An 18,307-nucleotide genomic window follows, 5' to 3' on the forward strand; every position below is an offset into this window, starting at 1 on the left:
ATGCATTGTCCCAGGTGCTCAGGATCCTGGGGTCTTGGTGGTGCTGCGAGGACTTACCATCCCTGCATCCCGCGCCTGTCAGCACCTGTAGCAGACTTAGGGCCTCAAGTTGCTTCCCATTTCCATGCAGGGAACCGTTGCAACCTGCCAAAGGACGGGGCATGTCTTGGTATTTCTCGCACTCCCCCAACACCCACCCTGTCCTGAGTGCCCTGAAAATCCCTGTGCAAGGGCACTCCAGCGTGCTTGGATCGATGATGATTTCCAGTCAAACATTCCTTGGAAAAGCTGAACAAAATGAGTGAAAACTCAGTACCGCCCGCTCTCATCGAAACTGAGGTCCTGCACCTTGGCTCACCCAAGTCCTCTGGAGTCAGACACAGGCCTGAGAACCGCTGCGCTGCTCCTGCCCCCTCCAGCAGTAGCCAGACTCTCTTCCCATGGTCTTGATCTCTGCCCCACTCTGCTCGCCATCACGGGCATGGGGAAAAGAGAATACTTGGGGTTTGCTGGCAAGCAAGCAGCCATCCCCACTCTCCCAAGCCAGACTGACAGCTAGACATGGACCTTGGACCTTGGGCTCTCTTGTAGGCACTCTAGAAATATGCTAGCTCGGACACCCACAAGAAACAGGCGTGCTGACCTGGGTAGAATCTGCACAATGGAGGCCTGTGGTGGAGTAGGTTGACCAGGGGACACTAAGCTCAGACTGCTGGCCACCTAGTGGAGGAGACAGGTGTGAGAGTGCTTTTCTCTCACCCATGGTAGTGGAGGGCCCGTCTTGGCTCAAGCCAATCTCAAAGCTAGGAAAGACACCTGTTTTGTTGAGTGGTCTTCACCAGGGTGTGATTCTTCCAGGAAGGCCTGTTTGGAGGCCGGCTAGGGATCCCATGTAGGAATTGTACCCTGGGCCCCAGGCTGTAGATCAAGACTGGCTTGAGAGCTCTGTTCATGGGCAGTGGAGGGTGCCAAAGTGACTTTGGCTTGCAAGGGTGCGTTTCTGGTCATTGGAAGCCATGTGTGTTGCAACTTGTCTTGGACGTGCCAGGCTCTCTGGCTTGCCCTTGGCGTCCCACAGAAGTTAGCTTGTGTTGATGCAGTGTTCAACTTGGCTTGCAGTCAAAATTTCAAGTACCCTTGAACATGGCTTTCCCATGAAGACAGACTGACAGAGAGTGGCATCAATCCAGAGACAGAAGCAGAGACAAAGACAGAGACAGAGAGAGAAACCAGGAGTAAGAGAAAGAGACATGGGCAAAGAAAAAGAGTGAGAGAGGAGGTCTGGTGACCCAGAAGGCCTGCCATGTCCTGTGGTGAAGCCTCAGAGGAGACTTTAAGCAGTTTGAGCTCGGTCCCTCAGCATTCCTAGCAGGAGAAGGATGCAGATTTCGGTAGCTTTGCCCACCTGGTTGTCAGAGATGTTTGAGAATGGGAGGAGGGAGGCTTGGTTTGGCTAGTGAGCACGGCCAGAGCTGCGTCCTAAGACTTGAGCTTGAGCCAGCAAGGTGAGCTTGCCCTGGTTTGTGAACCCCGTACACAGTGTTAGAGGGTTGAGGTCCTCAGAAGCTGGCCATGGTTTTTGTTTTTTTTTGTTTTTTTTTTTTTTCGGGAAGAGTCTGCTTGCTTGCCTGCAGTGCAGTTCCTTGATGTGTTGGCCGGGGCCGAACCTGGTGGTTTGATTGCAGAGAGGGGCCAAGGTGAATTGAAAGGGCACGGAGGGAGGGAGCCAGGGCAAGGACAGGCTCTGAGACCCTGGTGAAAACCTGTCACCGCTGTGGCAAGCCATGCTGGAGGGTGAGGGCAGGGCAGGAGTGGTGAGAGAGCAGATGTGATCTGATGTTCCCATTGAGACGAGCCAGGCCCAGCCATCCCTCCCAGAGCCAGTTGCCTGCTTCCCACTGTAATGTTGGCATGTGCTTTGATGTCTTCACAGTGTGGCATTGCGTGGCCTGCACGGCCATAGTGCGGAGAGAATGGCCCAGCATCCTTTGCCCAGGGCTGATGGCACCTGAGTGGGCCTCGAGGGAAGTTGCTTGGTGTTGGTGACCTGCAGGAGAAGGCCTGGGGCCCAAGGTAAGCCTCCCATGCATTGTCCCAGGTGCTCAGGATCCTGGGGTCTTGGTGGTGCTGCGAGGACTTACCATCCCTGCATCCCGGGCCTGTCAGCACCTGTAGCAGACTCAGGGCCTCAAGTTGCTTCCCATTTCCATGCAGGGACCCGTTGCAACCTGCCAAAGGACGGGGCATGTCTTGGTATTTCTCGCACTCCCCAACACCCACCCTGTCCTGAGTGCCCTGAAAAATCCCTGTGCAAGGGCACTCCAGCGTGCTTGGATCGATGATGATTTCCAGTCAAACATTCCTTGGAAAAGCTGAACAAAATGAGTGAAAACTCAGTACCGCCGCTCTCATCGAAACTGAGGTCCTGCACCTTGGCTCACCCAAGTCCTCTGGGAGTCAGACACAGGCTGAGAACCGCTGCGCTGCTCCTGCCCCCCTCCAGCAGTAGCCAGACTCTCTTCCCATGGGCTTGATCTCTGCCCCACTCTGCTCGCCATCACGGGCATGGGGAAAAGAGAATACTTGGGGTTTGCTGGCCAGCAAGCGGCCATGCCCACTCTCCCAAGCCAGACTGACAGCTAGACATGAGACCTTGGACCTTGGGCTCTCTTGTAGGCACTCTAGAAATATGCTAGCTTCGGACACCCACAAGAAACAGGCGTGCTGACCTGTGTAGAAATCTGCACAATGGAGGCCTGTGGTGGAGTAGGTTGACCAGGGGACACTAAGGTCAGACTGCTGGCCTCCTGGTGGAGGAGACAGGTGTGAGAGTGCTTTTCTCTTACTCATGGTAGTGGAGGGGTCCGTCTTGGCTCAAGCCAATCTCAAAGCTAGGAAAGACACCTGTTTTGTTGAGTGGTCTTCACCAGGGTGTGATTCTTCCAGGAAGGCCTGTTTGGAGGCCGGCTAGGGATCCCATGTAGAATTGTACCCTGGGCCCCAGGCTGTAGATCAAGACTGGCTTGCGAGCTCTGCTCATGGGCAGTGGAGGGTGCCAAAGCGACTTTGGCTTGCAAGGGTGCGTTTCTGGTCATTGGAAGCCATGTGTGTTGCAACTTGTCTTGGGACGTGCCAGGCTCTCTGGCTTGCCCTTGGCATCCCACAGAGTTAGCTTGTGTTGATGCAGTGTTCAACTTGGCTTGCAGTCAAAATTTCAAGTCCCCTTGAACATGGGCTTTCCCATGAAGACAGACTGACAAGAGAGTGGCATCAATCCAGAGACAGAAGCAGAGACAAAGACAGAGACAGAGAGAGAAACCAGGAGTAAGAGAAAGAGACATGGGCAAAGAAAGAGAGTGAGAGAGGAGGTCTGGTGGACCCAGAAGGCCTGCCATGTCCTGTGGTGAAGGCCTCAGAGGAGACTATAAGCAGTTTGAGCTCGGTCCCGCAGCATTCCTAGCAGGAGAAGGATGCAGATTTCGGGTAGCTTTGCCCACCTGGTTGTCAGAGATGTTGAGATGGGAGGAGGGAAGCTTGGTTTGGCTAGTGAGCATGGCCAGAGCTGCGTCCTTAGACTTGAGCTTGAGCCAGCAAGGTGAGCTTGCCCTGGTTTGTGAACCCCGTGCACAGTGTTAGAGGGTTGAGGTCCTCAGAGCTGGCCATGGTTTTTGTTTTGGTTTTTTTTTTTTTTGGTTTTTTTTTTCTCGGGAAGAGTCTGCTTGCTTGCCTGCAGTGCAGTTCCTTGATGTGTTGGCCGGGCCGAACCTGGTGTTTTGATTGCAGAGAGGGGCCAAGGTGATGTGAAAGGGCACGGAGGGAGGGAGCCAGGGCAAGGACAGGCTCTGAGACCCTGGTGAAAACCTGTCACCACTATGGCAAGCCATGCTGGAGGGTGAGGGCAGGGCAGGAGTGGTGAGAGAGCAGATGTGATCTGATGTTCCCATTGAGACGAGCCAGGCCCAGCCATCCATCCCAGAGCCAGTTGCCCGCTTCCCACTGTAATGTTGGCATGTGCTTTGATGTCTTCACAGTGTGGCATTGCGTGGCCTGCACGGCCATAGTGCGGAGAGAATGGCCCAGCATCCTTTGCCCAGGGCTGATGGCACCTGAGTGGGCCTCGAGGGAAGTTGCTTGGTGTTGGTGACCTGCAGGAGAAGGCCTGGGGCCCAAAGTAAGCCTCCCATGCATTGTCCCAGGTGCTCAGGATCCTGGGGTCTTGTGGTGCTGCGAGGACTTACCATCCCTGCATGCCGGGCCTGTCAGCACCTGTAGCAGACTTAGGGCCTCAAGTTGCTCCCCATTTCCATGCAGGGACCCGTTGCAACCTGCCAAAGGACGGGGCATGTCTTGGTATTTCTCGCACTCCCCAACACCCACCCTGTCCTGAGTGCCCTGAAAATCCCTGTGCAAGGGCACTCCAGCATGCTTGGATCGATGATGATTTCCAGTCAAACATTCCTTGGAAAAGCTGAACAAAATGAGTGAAAACTCAGTACCGCCGCTCTCATCGAAACTGAGGTCCTGCACCTTGGCTCACCCAAGTCCTCTGGGAGTCAGACACAGGCCTGAGTACCGCTGCGCTGCTCCTGCCCCCCTCTAGCAGTAGCCAGACTCTCTTCCCATGGTCTTGATCTCTGCCCCACTCTGCTCGCCATCACGGGCATGGGGAAAAGAGAATACTTGGGGTTTGCTGGCAAGCAAGCAGCCATCCCCACTCTCCCAAGCCAGACTGACAGCTAGACATGGGACCTTGGACCTTGGGCTCTCTTGTAGGCACTCTAGAATTATGCTAGCTTCGGACACCCACAAGAAACAGGCGTGCTGACCTGTGTAGAAATCTGCACTCTGGAGGCCTGTGGTGGAGTAGGTTGACCAGGGGACACTAAGGTCAGACTGCTGACCTCCTGGTGGAGGAGACAGGTGTTAGAGTGCTTTTCTCTCACCCATGGTAGTGGAGGGCCCGTCTTGGCTCAAGCCAATCTCAAAGCTAGGATAGACACCTGTTTTGTTGAGTGGTCTTCACCAGGGTGTGATTCTTCCAGGAAGGCCTGTTTGGAGGCCGGCTAGGGATCCCATGTAGGAATTGTACCCTGGGCCCCAGGCTTTAGATCAAGACTGTCTTGAGAGCTCTGCTCATGGGCAGTGGAGGGTGCCAAAGCGACTTTGGCTTGCAAGGGTGCGTTTCTGGTCATTGGAAGCCATGTGTGTTGCATCTTGTCTTGGGACGTGCCAGGCTCTCTGGCTTGCCCTTGGCGTCCCACAGAAGTTAGCTTGTGTTGATGCAGTGTTCAACTTGGCTTGCAGTCAAAATTTCCAGTACCCTTGAACATGGGCTTTCCCATGAAGACAGACTGACAGAGAGTGGCATCAATCCAGAGACAGAAGCAGAGACAAAGACAGAGACAGAGAGAGAAACCAGGAGTAAGAGAAAGAGACATGGGCAAAGAAAGAGAGTGAGAGAGGAGGTCTGGTGGACCCAGAAGGCCTGCCATGTCCTGTGGTGAAGGCCTCAGAGGAGACTTTAAGCAGTTTGAGCTCGGTCCCTCAGCATTCCTAGCAGGAGAAGGATGCAGATTTCGGGTAGCTTTGCCCACCTGGTTGTCAGAGATGTTGAGAAGGGAGGAGGGAGGCTTGGATTGGCTAGTGAGCATGGCCAGAGCTGCGTCCTAAGATTTGAGCTTGAGCCAGCAAGGTGAGCTTGCCCTGGTTTGTGAACCCCGTGCACAGTGTTAGAGGGTTGAGGTCCTCAGAGCTGGCCATGGTTTTTGTTTTTGTTTTTTTTTTTTTGTTTTTTTTTTTTTCTCGGGAGGAGTCTGCTTGCTTGCCTGCAGTGCAGTTCCTTGATGTGTTGGCCGGGCCGAACCTGGTGGTTTGATTGCAGAGAGGGGCCAAGGTGATGTGAAAGGGCACAAAAAGAGGGAGCCAGGGCAAGGACAGGCTCTGAGACCCTGGTGAAAAGCTGTCAACGCTGTGGCAAGCCATGCTTGAGGGTGAGGGCAGGGCAGGAGTGGTGAGAGAGCAGATGTGATCTGATGTTCCCATTGAGACGAGCCAGGCCCAGCCATCCATCCCAGAGCCAGTTGCCTGCTTCCCACTGTAATGTTGGCATGTGCTTTGATGTCTTCACAGTGTGGCATTGCGTGGCCTGCACGGCCATAGTGCGGAGAGAATGGCCCAGCATCCTTTGCCCAGGGCTGATGGCACCTGAGTGGGCCTCGAGGGAAGTTGCTTGGTGTTGGTGACCTGCAGGAGAAGGCCTGGGGCCCAAGGTAAGCCTCCCATGCATTGTCCCAGGTGCTCAGGATCCTGGGGTCTTGGTGGTGCTGCGAGGACTTACCATCCCTGCATCCCGGGCCTGTCAGCACCTGTAGCAGACTCAGAGCCTCAAGTTGCTTCCCATTTCCATGCAGGGACCCGTTGCAACCTGCCAAAGGACGGGGCATGTCTTGGTATTTCTCGCACTCCCCAACACCCACCCTGTCCTGAATGCCCTGAAAATCCCTGTGCAAGGGCACTCCAGCGTGCTTGGATCGATGATGATTTCCAGTCAAACATTCCTTGGAAAAGCTGAACAAAATGAGTGAAAACTCAGTACCGCCGCTCTCATCGAAACTGAGGTCCTGCACCTTGGCTCACCCAAGTCCTCTGGGAGTCAGACACAGGCCTGAGAACCGCTGCGCTGCTCCTGCCCCCCTCCAGCAGTAGCCAGACTCTCTTCCCATGGGCTTGATCTCTGCCCCACTCTGCTCGCCATCACGGGCATGGGGAATAGAGAATACTTGGGGTTTGCTGGCAAGCAAGCGGCCATCCCCACTCTCCCAAGCCAGACTGACAGCTAGACATGGGACCTTGGACCTTGGGCTCTCTTGTAGGCACTCTAGAAATATGCTAGCTTCGCACACTCACAAGAAACAGGCGTGCTGACCTGGGTAGAAATCTGCACACTGGAGGCCTGTGGTGGAGTAGGTTGACCAGGGGACACTAAGGTCAGACTGCTGGCCTCCTGGTGGAGGAGACAGGTGTGAGAGTGCTTTTCTCTCACCCATGGTAGTGGAGGGCCCGTCTTGGCTCAAGCCAATCTCAAAGCTAGGAAAGACACCTGTTTTGTTGAGTGGTCTTCACCAGGGTGTGATTCTTCCAGGAAGGCCTGTTTGGAGGCCGGCTAGGGATCCCATGTAGGAATTGTACCCTGGGCCCCAGGCTGTAGATCAAGACTGGCTTGAGAGCTCTGCTCATGGGCAGTGGAGGGTGCCAAAGCGACTTTGGCTTGCAAGGGTGCGTTTCTGGTCATTGGAAGCCATGTGTGTTGCATCTTGTCTTGGGACGTGCCAGGCTCTCTGGCTTGCCCTTGGCGTCCCACAGAAGTTAGCTTGTGTTGATGCAGTGTTCAACTTGGCTTGCAGTCAAAATTTCCAGTACCCTTGAACATGGGCTTTCCCATGAAGACAGACTGACAGAGAGTGGCATCAATCCAGAGACAGAAGCAGAGACAAAGACAGAGACAGAGAGAGAAACCAGGAGTAAGAGAAAGAGACATGGGCAAAGAAAGAGAGTGAGAGAGGAGGTCTGGTGGACCCAGAAGGCCTGCCATGTCCTGTGGTGAAGGCCTCAGAGGAGACTTTAAGCAGTTTGAGCTCGGTCCCTCAGCATTCCTAGCAGGAGAAGGATGCAGATTTCGGGTAGCTTTGCCCACCTGGTTGTCAGAGATGTTGAGATGGGAAGAGAGAGGCTTGGTTTGGCTAGTGAGCATGGCCAGAGCTGCGTCCTAAGACTTGAGCTTGAGCCAGCAAGGTGAGCTTGCCCTGGTTTGTGAACCCCGTGCACAGTGTTAGTGGGTTGAGGTCCTCAGAGCTGGCCATGGTTTTTGTTTTGGTTTTTTTTTTTTTTTTTTTTTTTTTTGGTTTTTTTTTTCTCGGGAAGAGTCTGCTTGCTTGCCTGCAGTGCAGTTCCTTGATGTGTTGGCCGGGCGGAACCTGGTGTTTTGATTGCAGAGAGGGGCCAAGGTGATGTGAAAGGGCACGGAGGGAGGGAGCCAGGGCAAGGACAGGCTCTGAGACCCTGGTGAAAACCTGTCACCACTATGGCAAGCCATGCTGGAGGGTGAGGGCAAGGCAGGAGTGGTGAGAGAGCAGATGTGATCTGATGTTCCCATTGAGACGAGCCAGGCCCAGCCATCCATCCCAGAGCCAGTTGCTCGCTTCCCACTGTAATGTTGGCATGTGCTTTGATGTCTTCACAGTGTGACAATGCGTGGCCTGCACGGCCATAGTGCGGAGAGAATGGCCCAGCATCCTTTGCACAGGGCTGATGGCACCTGAGTGGGCCTCGAGGGAAGTTGCTTGGTGTTGGTGACCTGCAGGAGAAGGCCTGGGGCCCAAGGTAAGCCTCCCATGCATTGTCCCAGGTGCTCAGGATCCTGGGGTCTTGGTGGTGCTGCGAGGACTTACCATCCCTGCATCCCGCGCCTGTCAGCACCTGTAGCAGACTTAGGGCCTCAAGTTGCTTCCCATTTCCATGCAGGGAACCGTTGCAACCTGCCAAAGGACGGGGCATGTCTTGGTATTTCTCGCACTCCCCAACACCCACCCTGTCCTGAGTGCCCTGAAAATCCCTGTGCAAGGGCACTCCAGCGTGCTTGGATCGATGATGATTTCCAGTCAAACATTCCTTGGAAAAGCTGAACAAAATGAGTGAAAACTCAGTACCGCCGCTCTCATCGAAACTGAGGTCCTGCACCTTGGCTCACCCAAGTCCTCTGGGAGTCAGACACAGGCCTGAGAACCGCTGCGCTGCTCCTGCCCCCTCCAGCAGTAGCCAGAGTCTCTTCCCATGGTCTTGATCTCTGCCCCACTCTGCTCGCCATCACGGGCATGGGGAAAAGAGAATACTTGGGGTTTGCTGGCAAGCAAGCAGCCATCCCCACTCTCCCAAGCCAGACTGACAGCTAGACATGGGACCTTGGACCTTGGGCTCTCTTGTAGGCACTCTAGAAATATGCTAGCTTCGGACACCCACAAGAAACAGGCGTGCTGACCTGGGTAGAAATCTGCACAATGGAGGCCTGTGGTGGAGTAGGTTGACCAGGGGACACTAAGCTCAGACTGCTGGCCACCTAGTGGAGGAGACAGGTGTGAGAGTGCTTTTCTCTCACCCATGGTAGTGGAGGGCCCGTCTTGGCTCAAGCCAATCTCAAAGCTAGGAAAGACACCTGTTTTGTTGAGTGGTCTTCACCAGGGTGTGATTCTTCCAGGAAGGCCTGTTTGGAGGCCGGCTAGGGATCCCATGTAGGAATTGTACCCTGGGCCCCAGGCTGTAGATCAAGACTGGCTTGAGAGCTCTGCTCATGGGCAGTGGAGGGTGCCAAAGCGACTTTGGCTTGCAAGGGTGCGTTTCTGGTCATTGGAAGCCATGTGTGTTGCAACTTGTCTTGGGACGTGCCAGGCTCTCTGGCTTGCCCTTGGCGTCCCACAGAAGTTAGCTTGTGTTGATGCAGTGTTCAACTTGGCTTGTAAGTCAAAATTTCCAGTACCCTTGAACATGGGCTTTCCCATGAAGACAGACTGACAGAGAGTGGCATCAATCCAGAGACAGAAGCAGAGACAAAGACAGAGACAGAGAGAGAAACCAGGAGTAAGAGAAAGAGACATGGGCAAAGAAAGAGAGTGAGAGAGGAGGTCTGGTGGACCCAGAAGGCCTGCCATGTCCTGTGGTGAAGGCCTCAGAGGAGACTTTAAGCAGTTTGAGCTCGGTCCCTCAGCATTCCTAGCAGGAGAAGGATGCAGATTTCGGGTAGCTTTGCCCACCTGGTTGTCAGAGATGTTGAGAAGGGAGGAGGGAGGCTTGGATTGGCTAGTGAGCATGGCCAGAGCTGCGTCCTAAGATTTGAGCTTGAGCCAGCAAGGTGAGCTTGCCCTGGTTTGTGAACCCCGTGCACAGTGTTAGAGGGTTGAGGTCCTCAGAGCTGGCCATGGTTTTTGTTTTTGTTTTTTTTTTTTTTGTTTTTTTTTTTTTCTCGGGAGGAGTCTGCTTGCTTGCCTGCAGTGCAGTTCCTTGATGTGTTGGCCGGGCCGAACCTGGTGGTTTGATTGCAGAGAGGGGCCAAGGTGATGTGAAAGGGCACAAAAAGAGGGAGCCAGGGCAAGGACAGGCTCTGAGACCCTGGTGAAAAGCTGTCAACGCTGTGGCAAGCCATGCTTGAGGGTGAGGGCAGGGCAGGAGTGGTGAGAGAGCAGATGTGATCTGATGTTCCCATTGAGACGAGCCAGGCCCAGCCATCCATCCCAGAGCCAGTTGCCTGCTTCCCACTGTAATGTTGGCATGTGCTTTGATGTCTTCACAGTGTGGCATTGCGTGGCCTGCACGGCCATAGTGCGGAGAGAATGGCCCAGCATCCTTTGCCCAGGGCTGATGGCACCTGAGTGGGCCTCGAGGGAAGTTGCTTGGTGTTGGTGACCTGCAGGAGAAGGCCTGGGGCCCAAGGTAAGCCTCCCATGCATTGTCCCAGGTGCTCAGGATCCTGGGGTCTTGGTGGTGCTGCGAGGACTTACCATCCCTGCATCCCGGGCCTGTCAGCACCTGTAGCAGACTCAGGGCCTCAAGTTGCTTCCCATTTCCATGCAGGGACCCGTTGCAACCTGCCAAAGGACGGGGCATGTCTTGGTATTTCTCGCACTCCCCAACACCCACCCTGTCCTGAGTGCCCTGAAAATCCCTGTGCAAGGGCACTCCAGCGTGCTTGGATCGATGATGATTTCCAGTCAAACATTCCTTGGAAAAGCTGAACAAAATGAGTGAAAACTCAGTACCGCCGCTCTCATCGAAACTGAGGTCCTGCACCTTGGCTCACCCAAGTCCTCTGGGAGTCAGACACAGGCCTGAGAACCGCTGCGCTGCTCCTGCCCCCCTCCAGCAGTAGCCAGACTCTCTTCCCATGGGCTTGATCTCTGCCCCACTCTGCTCGCCATCACGGGCATGGGGAATAGAGAATACTTGGGGTTTGCTGGCAAGCAAGCGGCCATCCCCACTCTCCCAAGCCAGACTGACAGCTAGACATGGGACCTTGGACCTTGGGCTCTCTTGTAGGCACTCTAGAAATATGCTAGCTTCGCACACTCACAAGAAACAGGCGTGCTGACCTGGGTAGAAATCTGCACACTGGAGGCCTGTGGTGGAGTAGGTTGACCAGGGGACACTAAGGTCAGACTGCTGGCCTCCTGGTGGAGGAGACAGGTGTGAGAGTGCTTTTCTCTCACCCATGGTAGTGGAGGGCCCGTCTTGGCTCAAGCCAATCTCAAAGCTAGGAAAGACACCTGTTTTGTTGAGTGGTCTTCACCAGGGTGTGATTCTTCCAGGAAGGCCTGTTTGGAGGCCGGCTAGGGATCCCATGTAGGAATTGTACCCTGGGCCCCAGGCTGTAGATCAAGACTGGCTTGAGAGCTCTGCTCATGGGCAGTGGAGGGTGCCAAAGCGACTTTGGCTTGCAAGGGTGCGTTTCTGGTCATTGGAAGCCATGTGTGTTGCAACTTGTCTTGGGACGTGCCAGGCTCTCTGGCTTGCCCTTGGCATCCCACAGAAGTTAGCTTGTGTTGATGCAGTGTTCAACTTGGCTTGCAGTCAAAATTTCAAGTACCCTTGAACATGGGCTTTCCCATGAAGACAGACTGACAGAGAGTGGCATCAATCCAGAGACAGAAGCAGAGACAAAGACAGAGACAGAGAGAGAAACCAGGAGTAAGAGAAAGAGACATGGGCAAAGAAAGAGAGTGAGAGAGGAGGTCTGGTGGACCCAGAAGGCCTGCCATGTCCTGTGGTGAAGGCCTCAGAGGAGACTATAAGCAGTTTGAGCTCGGTCCCGCAGCATTCCTAGCAGGAGAAGGATGCAGATTTCGGGTAGCTTTGCCCACCTGGTTGTCAGAGATGTTGAGATGGGAGGAGGGAAGCTTGGTTTGGCTAGTGAGCATGGCCAGAGCTGCGTCCTAAGACTTGAGCTTGAGCCAGCAAGGTGAGCTTGCCCTGGTTTGTGAACCCCGTGCAGAGTGTTAGAGGGTTGAGGTCCTCAGAGCTGGCCATGGTTTTTGTTTTGGTTTTTTTTTTTTTTTGGTTTTTTTTTTCTCGGGAAGAGTCTGCTTGCTTGCCTGCAGTGCAGTTCCTTGATGTGTTGGCCGGGCGGAACCTGGTGTTTTGATTGCAGAGAGGGGCCAAGGTGATGTGAAAGGGCACGGAGGGAGGGAGCCAGGGCAAGGACAGGCTCTGAGACCCTGGTGAAAACCTGTCACCACTATGGCAAGCCATGCTGGAGGGTGAGGGCAGGGCAGGAGTGGTGAGAGAGCAGATGTGATCTGATGTTCCCATTGAGACGAGCCAGGCCCAGCCATCCATCCCAGAGCCAGTTGCTCGCTTCCCACTGTAATGTTGGCATGTGCTTTGATGTCTTCACAGTGTGACATTGCGTGGCCTGCACGGCCATAGTGCGGAGAGAATGGCCCATCATCCTTTGCACAGGGCTGATGGCACCTGAGTGGGCCTCGAGGGAAGTTGCTTGGTGTTGGTGACCTGCAGGAGAAGGCCTGGGGCCCAAGGTAAGCCTCCCATGCATTGTCCCAGGTGCTCAGGATCCTGGGGTCTTGGTGGTGCTGCGAGGACTTACCATCCCTGCATCCCGCGCCTGTCAGCACCTGTAGCAGACTTAGGGCCTCAAGTTGCTTCCCATTTCCATGCAGGGAACCGTTGCAACCTGCCAAAGGACGGGGCATGTCTTGGTATTTCTCGCACTCCCCAACACCCACCCTGTCCTGAGTGCCCTGAAAATCCCTGTGCAAGGGCACTCCAGCGTGCTTGGATCGATGATGATTTCCAGTCAAACATTCCTTGGAAAAGCTGAACAAAATGAGTGAAAACTCAGTACCGCCGCTCTCATCGAAACTGAGGTCCTGCACCTTGGCTCACCCAAGTCCTCTGGGAGTCAGACACAGGCCTGAGAACCGCTGCGCTGCTCCTGCCCCCTCCAGCAGTAGCCAGACTCTCTTCCCATGGTCTTGATCTCTGCCCCACTCTGCTCGCCATCACGGGCATGGGGAAAAGAGAATACTTGGGGTTTGCTGGCAAGCAAGCAGCCATCCCCACTCTCCCAAGCCAGACTGACAGCTAGACATGGGACCTTGGACCTTGGGCTCTCTTGTAGGCACTCTAGAAATATGCTAGCTTCGGACACCCACAAGAAACAGGCGTGCTGACCTGGGTAGAAATCTGCACAATGGAGGCCTGTGGTGGAGTAGGTTGACCAGGGGACACTAAGCTCAGACTGCTGGCCACCTAGTGGAGGAGACAGGTGTGAGAGTGCTTTTCTCTCACCCATGGTAGTGGAGGGCCCGTCTTGGCTCAAGCCAATCTCAAAGCTAGGAAAGACACCTGTTTTGTTGAGTGGTCTTCACCAGGGTGTGATTCTTCCAGGAAGGCCTGTTTGGAGGCCGGCTATGGATCCCATGTAGGAATTGTACCCTGGGCCCCAGGCTGTAGATCAAGACTGGCTTGAGAGCTCTGCTCATGGGCAGTGGAGGGTGCCAAAGCGACTTTGGCTTGCAAGGGTGCGTTTCTGGTCATTGGAAGCCATGTGTGTTGCAACTTGTCTTGGGACGTGCCAGGCTCTCTGGCTTGCCCTTGGCGTCCCACAGAAGTTAGCTTGTGTTGATGCAGTGTTCAACTTGGCTTGTAAGTCAAAATTTCCAGTACCCTTGAACATGGGCTTTCCCATGAAGACAGACTGACAGAGAGTGGCATCAATCCAGAGACAGAAGCAGAGACAAAGACAGAGACAGAGAGAGAAACCAGGAGTAAGAGAAAGAGACATGGGCAAAGAAAGAGAGTGAGAGAGGAGGTCTGGTGGACCCAGAAGGCCTGCCATGTCCTGTGGTGAAGGCCTCAGAGGAGACTTTAAGCAGTTTGAGCTCGGTCCCTCAGCATTCCTAGCAGGAGAAGGATGCAGATTTCGGGTAGCTTTGCCCACCTGGTTGTCAGAGATGTTGAGAAGGGAGGAGGGAGGCTTGGATTGGCTAGTGAGCATGGCCAGAGCTGCGTCCTAAGATTTGAGCTTGAGCCAGCAAGGTGAGCTTGCCCTGGTTTGTGAACCCCGTGCACAGTGTTAGAGGGTTGAGGTCCTCAGAGCTGGCCATGGTTTTTGTTTTTGTTTTTTTTTTTTTGTTTTGTTTTTTTTCTCGGGAGGAGTCTGCTTGCTTGCCTGCAGTGCAGTTCCTTGATGTGTTGGCCGGGCCGAACCTGGTGGTTTGATTGCAGAGAGGGGCCAAGGTGAATTGAAAGGGCACAAAAAGAGGGAGCCAGGGCAAGGACAGGCTCTGAGACCCTGGTGAAAAGCTGTCAACGCTGTGGCAAGCCATGCTTGAGGGTGAGGGCAGGGCAGGAGTGGTGAGAGAGCAGATGTGATCTGATGTTCCCATTGAGACGAGCCAGGCCCAGCCATCCATCCCAGAGCCAGTTGCCTGCTTCCCACTGTAATGTTGGCATGTGCTTTGATGTCTTCACAGTGTGGCATTGCGTGGCCTGCACGGCCATAGTGCGGAGAGAATGGCCCAGCATCCTTTGCCCAGGGCTGATGGCACCTGAGTGGGCCTCGAGGGAAGTTGCTTGGTGTTGGTGACCTGCAGGAGAAGGCCTGGGGCCCAAGGTAAGCCTCCCATGCATTGTCCCAGGTGCTCAGGATCCTGGGGTCTTGGTGGTGCTGCGAGGACTTACCATCCCTGCATCCCGGGCCTGTCAGCACCTGTAGCAGACTCAGGGCCTCAAGTTGCTTCCCATTTCCATGCAGGGACCCGTTGCAACCTGCCAAAGGACGGGGCATGTCTTGGTATTTCTCGCACTCCCCAACACCCACCCTGTCCTGAATGCCCTGAAAATCCCTGTGCAAGGGCACTCCAGCGTGCTTGGATCGATGATGATTTCCAGTCAAACATTCCTTGGAAAAGCTGAACAAAATGAGTGAAAACTCAGTACCGCCGCTCTCATCGAAACTGAGGTCCTGCACCTTGGCTCACCCAAGTCCTCTGGGAGTCAGACACAGGCCTGAGAACCGCTGCGCTGCTCCTGCCCCCTCCAGCAGTAGCCAGACTCTCTTCCCATGGGCTTGATCTCTGCCCCACTCTGCTCGCCATCACGGGCATGGGGAATAGAGAATACTTGGGGTTTGCTGGCAAGCAAGCGGCCATCCCCACTCTCCCAAGCCAGACTGACAGCTAGACATGGGACCTTGGACCTTGGGCTCTCTTGTAGGCACTCTAGAAATATGCTAGCTTCGCACACTCACAAGAAACAGGCGTGCTGACCTGGGTAGAAATCTGCACACTGGAGGCCTGTGGTGGAGTAGGTTGACCAGGGGACACTAAGGTCAGACTGCTGGCCTCCTGGTGGAGGAGACAGGTGTGAGAGTGCTTTTCTCTCACCCATGGTAGTGGAGGGCCCGTCTTGGCTCAAGCCAATCTCAAAGCTAGGAAAGACACCTGTTTTGTTGAGTGGTCTTCACCAGGGTGTGATTCTTCCAGGAAGGCCTGTTTGGAGGCCGGCTAGGGATCCCATGTAGGAATTGTACCCTGGGCCCCAGGCTGTAGATCAAGACTGGCTTGAGAGCTCTGCTCATGGGCAGTGGAGGGTGCCAAAGCGACTTTGGCTTGCAAGGGTGCGTTTCTGGTCATTGGAAGCCATGTGTGTTGCAACTTGTCTTGGGACGTGCCAGGCTCTCTGGCTTGCCCTTGGCGTCCCACAGAAGTTAGCTTGTGTTGATGCAGTGTTCAACTTGGCTTGCAGTCAAAATTTCCACTACCCTTGAACATGGGCTTTCCCATGAAGACAGACTGACAGAGAGTGGCATCAATCCAGAGACAGAAGCAGAGACAAAGACAGAGACAGAGAGAGAAACCAGGAGTAAGAGAAAGAGACATGGGCAAAGAAAGAGAGTGAGAGAGGAGGTCTGGTGGACCCAGAAGGCCTGCCATGTCCTGTGGTGAAGGCCTCAGAGGAGACTTTAAGCAGTTTGAGCTCGGTCCCTCAGCATTCCTAGCAGGAAAAGGATGCAGATTTCGGGTAGCTTTGCCCACCTGGTTGTCAGAGTTGTTGAGATGGGAAGAGAGAGGCTTGGTTTGGCTAGTGAGCATGGCCAGAGCTGCGTCCTAAGACTTGAGCTTGAGCCAGCAAGGTGAGCTTGCCCTGGTTTGTGAACCCCGTGCACAGTGTTAGAGGGTTGAGGTCCTCAGAGCTGGCCATGGTTTTTGTTTTGGTTTTTTTTTTTTTTTTTTTTTTTTTTGTTTTTTTTTTTCTCGGGAAGAGTCTGCTTGCTTGCCTGCAGTGCAGTTCCTTGATGTGTTGGCCGGGCGGAACCTGGTGTTTTGATTGCAGAGAGGGGCCAAGGTGATGTGAAAGGGCACGGAGGGAGGGAGCCAGGGCAAGGACAGGCTCTGAGACCCTGGTGAAAACCTGTCACCACTATGGCAAGCCATGCTGGAGGGTGAGGGCAAGGCAGGAGTGGTGAGAGAGCAGATGTGATCTGATGTTCCCATTGAGACGAGCCAGGCCCAGCCATCCATCCCAGAGCCAGTTGCTCGCTTCCCACTGTAATGTTGGCATGTGCTTTGATGTCTTCACAGTGTGACATTGCGTGGCCTGCACGGCCATAGTGCGGAGAGAATGGCCCAGCATCCTTTGCACAGGGCTGATGGCACCTGAGTGGGCCGCGAGGGAAGTTGCTTGGTGTTGGTGACCTGCAGGAGAAGGCCTGGGGCCCAAGGTAAGCCTCCCATGCATTGTCCCAGGTGCTCAGGATCCTGGGGTCTTGGTGGTGCTGCGAGGACTTACCATCCCTGCATCCCGCGCCTGTCAGCACCTGTAGCAGACTTAGGGCCTCAAGTTGCTTCCCATTTCCATGCAGGGAACCGTTGCAACCTGCCAAAGGACGGGGCATGTCTTGGTATTTCTCGCACTCCCCAACACCCACCCTGTCCTGAGTGCCCTGAAAATCCCTGTGCAAGGGCACTCCAGCGTGCTTGGATCGATGATGATTTCCAGTCAAACATTCCTTGGAAAAGCTGAACAAAATGAGTGAAAACTCAGTACCGCCGCTCTCATCGAAACTGAGGTCCTGCACCTTGGCTCACCCAAGTCCTCTGGGAGTCAGACACAGGCCTGAGAACCGCTGCGCTGCTCCTGCCCCCTCCAGCAGTAGCCAGACTCTCTTCCCATGGTCTTGATCTCTGCCCCACTCTGCTCGCCATCACGGGCATGGGGAAAAGAGAATACTTGGGGTTTGCTGGCAAGCAAGCAGCCATCCCCACTCTCCCAAGCCAGACTGACAGCTAGACATGGGACCTTGGACCTTGGGCTCTCTTGTAGGCACTCTAGAAATATGCTAGCTTCGGACACCCACAAGAAACAGGCGTGCTGACCTGGGTAGAAATCTGCACAATGGAGGCCTGTGGTGGAGTAGGTTGACCAGGGGACACTAAGCTCAGACTGCTGGCCACCTAGTGGAGGAGACAGGTGTGAGAGTGCTTTTCTCTCACCCATGGTAGTGGAGGGCCCGTCTTGGCTCAAGCCAATCTCAAAGCTAGGAAAGACACCTGTTTTGTTGAGTGGTCTTCACCAGGGTGTGATTCTTCCAGGAAGGCCTGTTTGGAGGCCGGCTATGGATCCCATGTAGGAATTGTACCCTGGGCCCCAGGCTGTAGATCAAGACTGGCTTGAGAGCTCTGCTCATGGGCAGTGGAGGGTGCCAAAGCGACTTTGGCTTGCAAGGGTGCGTTTCTGGTCATTGGAAGCCATGTGTGTTGCAACTTGTCTTGGGACGTGCCAGGCTCTCTGGCTTGCCCTTGGCGTCCCACAGAAGTTAGCTTGTGTTGATGCAGTGTTCAACTTGGCTTGTAAGTCAAAATTTCCAGTACCCTTGAACATGGGCTTTCCCATGAAGACAGACTGACAGAGAGTGGCATCAATCCAGAGACAGAAGCAGAGACAAAGACAGAGACAGAGAGAGAAACCAGGAGTAAGAGAAAGAGACATGGGCAAAGAAAGAGAGTGAGAGAGGAGGTCTGGTGGACCCAGAAGGCCTGCCATGTCCTGTGGTGAAGGCCTCAGAGGAGACTTTAAGCAGTTTGAGCTCGGTCCCTCAGCATTCCTAGCAGGAGAAGGATGCAGATTTCGGGTAGCTTTGCCCACCTGGTTGTCAGAGATGTTGAGAAGGGAGGAGGGAGGCTTGGATTGGCTAGTGAGCATGGCCAGAGCTGCGTCCTAAGATTTGAGCTTGAGCCAGCAA

General features: G+C 54.5%; 9 non-coding genes across 9 annotated transcripts; all 9 read left to right on the forward strand.

The window, feature by feature from the left end:
- The first annotated feature begins 248 nt into the window (after positions 1–248).
- LOC131903175 (small nucleolar RNA SNORD116) lies at positions 249–343 on the forward strand. The gene has a single exon (XR_009377426.1). It is a non-coding gene; the product is annotated as a small nucleolar RNA SNORD116 (small nucleolar RNA).
- A 1,989-nt stretch (positions 344–2,332) lies between these two features.
- Positions 2,333–2,426, forward strand: LOC131903113 (small nucleolar RNA SNORD116). The gene has a single exon (XR_009377369.1). It is a non-coding gene; the product is annotated as a small nucleolar RNA SNORD116 (small nucleolar RNA).
- Positions 2,427–4,428: 2,002 nt separating this feature from the next.
- On the forward strand, positions 4,429–4,522 carry LOC131903114 (small nucleolar RNA SNORD116). The gene has a single exon (XR_009377370.1). It is a non-coding gene; the product is annotated as a small nucleolar RNA SNORD116 (small nucleolar RNA).
- Positions 4,523–6,527: 2,005 nt separating this feature from the next.
- On the forward strand, positions 6,528–6,621 carry LOC131903115 (small nucleolar RNA SNORD116). The gene has a single exon (XR_009377371.1). It is a non-coding gene; the product is annotated as a small nucleolar RNA SNORD116 (small nucleolar RNA).
- Positions 6,622–8,637: 2,016 nt separating this feature from the next.
- On the forward strand, positions 8,638–8,731 carry LOC131903116 (small nucleolar RNA SNORD116). The gene has a single exon (XR_009377372.1). It is a non-coding gene; the product is annotated as a small nucleolar RNA SNORD116 (small nucleolar RNA).
- A 2,006-nt stretch (positions 8,732–10,737) lies between these two features.
- LOC131903117 (small nucleolar RNA SNORD116) lies at positions 10,738–10,831 on the forward strand. The gene has a single exon (XR_009377373.1). It is a non-coding gene; the product is annotated as a small nucleolar RNA SNORD116 (small nucleolar RNA).
- A 2,005-nt stretch (positions 10,832–12,836) lies between these two features.
- LOC131903119 (small nucleolar RNA SNORD116) lies at positions 12,837–12,930 on the forward strand. Its single transcript, XR_009377375.1, has one exon. It is a non-coding gene; the product is annotated as a small nucleolar RNA SNORD116 (small nucleolar RNA).
- A 2,005-nt stretch (positions 12,931–14,935) lies between these two features.
- LOC131903120 (small nucleolar RNA SNORD116) lies at positions 14,936–15,029 on the forward strand. The gene has a single exon (XR_009377376.1). It is a non-coding gene; the product is annotated as a small nucleolar RNA SNORD116 (small nucleolar RNA).
- Positions 15,030–17,044: 2,015 nt separating this feature from the next.
- LOC131903121 (small nucleolar RNA SNORD116) lies at positions 17,045–17,138 on the forward strand. Its single transcript, XR_009377377.1, has one exon. It is a non-coding gene; the product is annotated as a small nucleolar RNA SNORD116 (small nucleolar RNA).
- The last annotated feature ends 1,169 nt before the right edge of the window (positions 17,139–18,307 follow it).

This window comes from Peromyscus eremicus, chromosome 1, assembly GCF_949786415.1.
Source record: "Peromyscus eremicus chromosome 1, PerEre_H2_v1, whole genome shotgun sequence".
In the NCBI taxonomy this organism is placed as follows: domain Eukaryota; kingdom Metazoa; phylum Chordata; class Mammalia; order Rodentia; family Cricetidae; genus Peromyscus; species Peromyscus eremicus.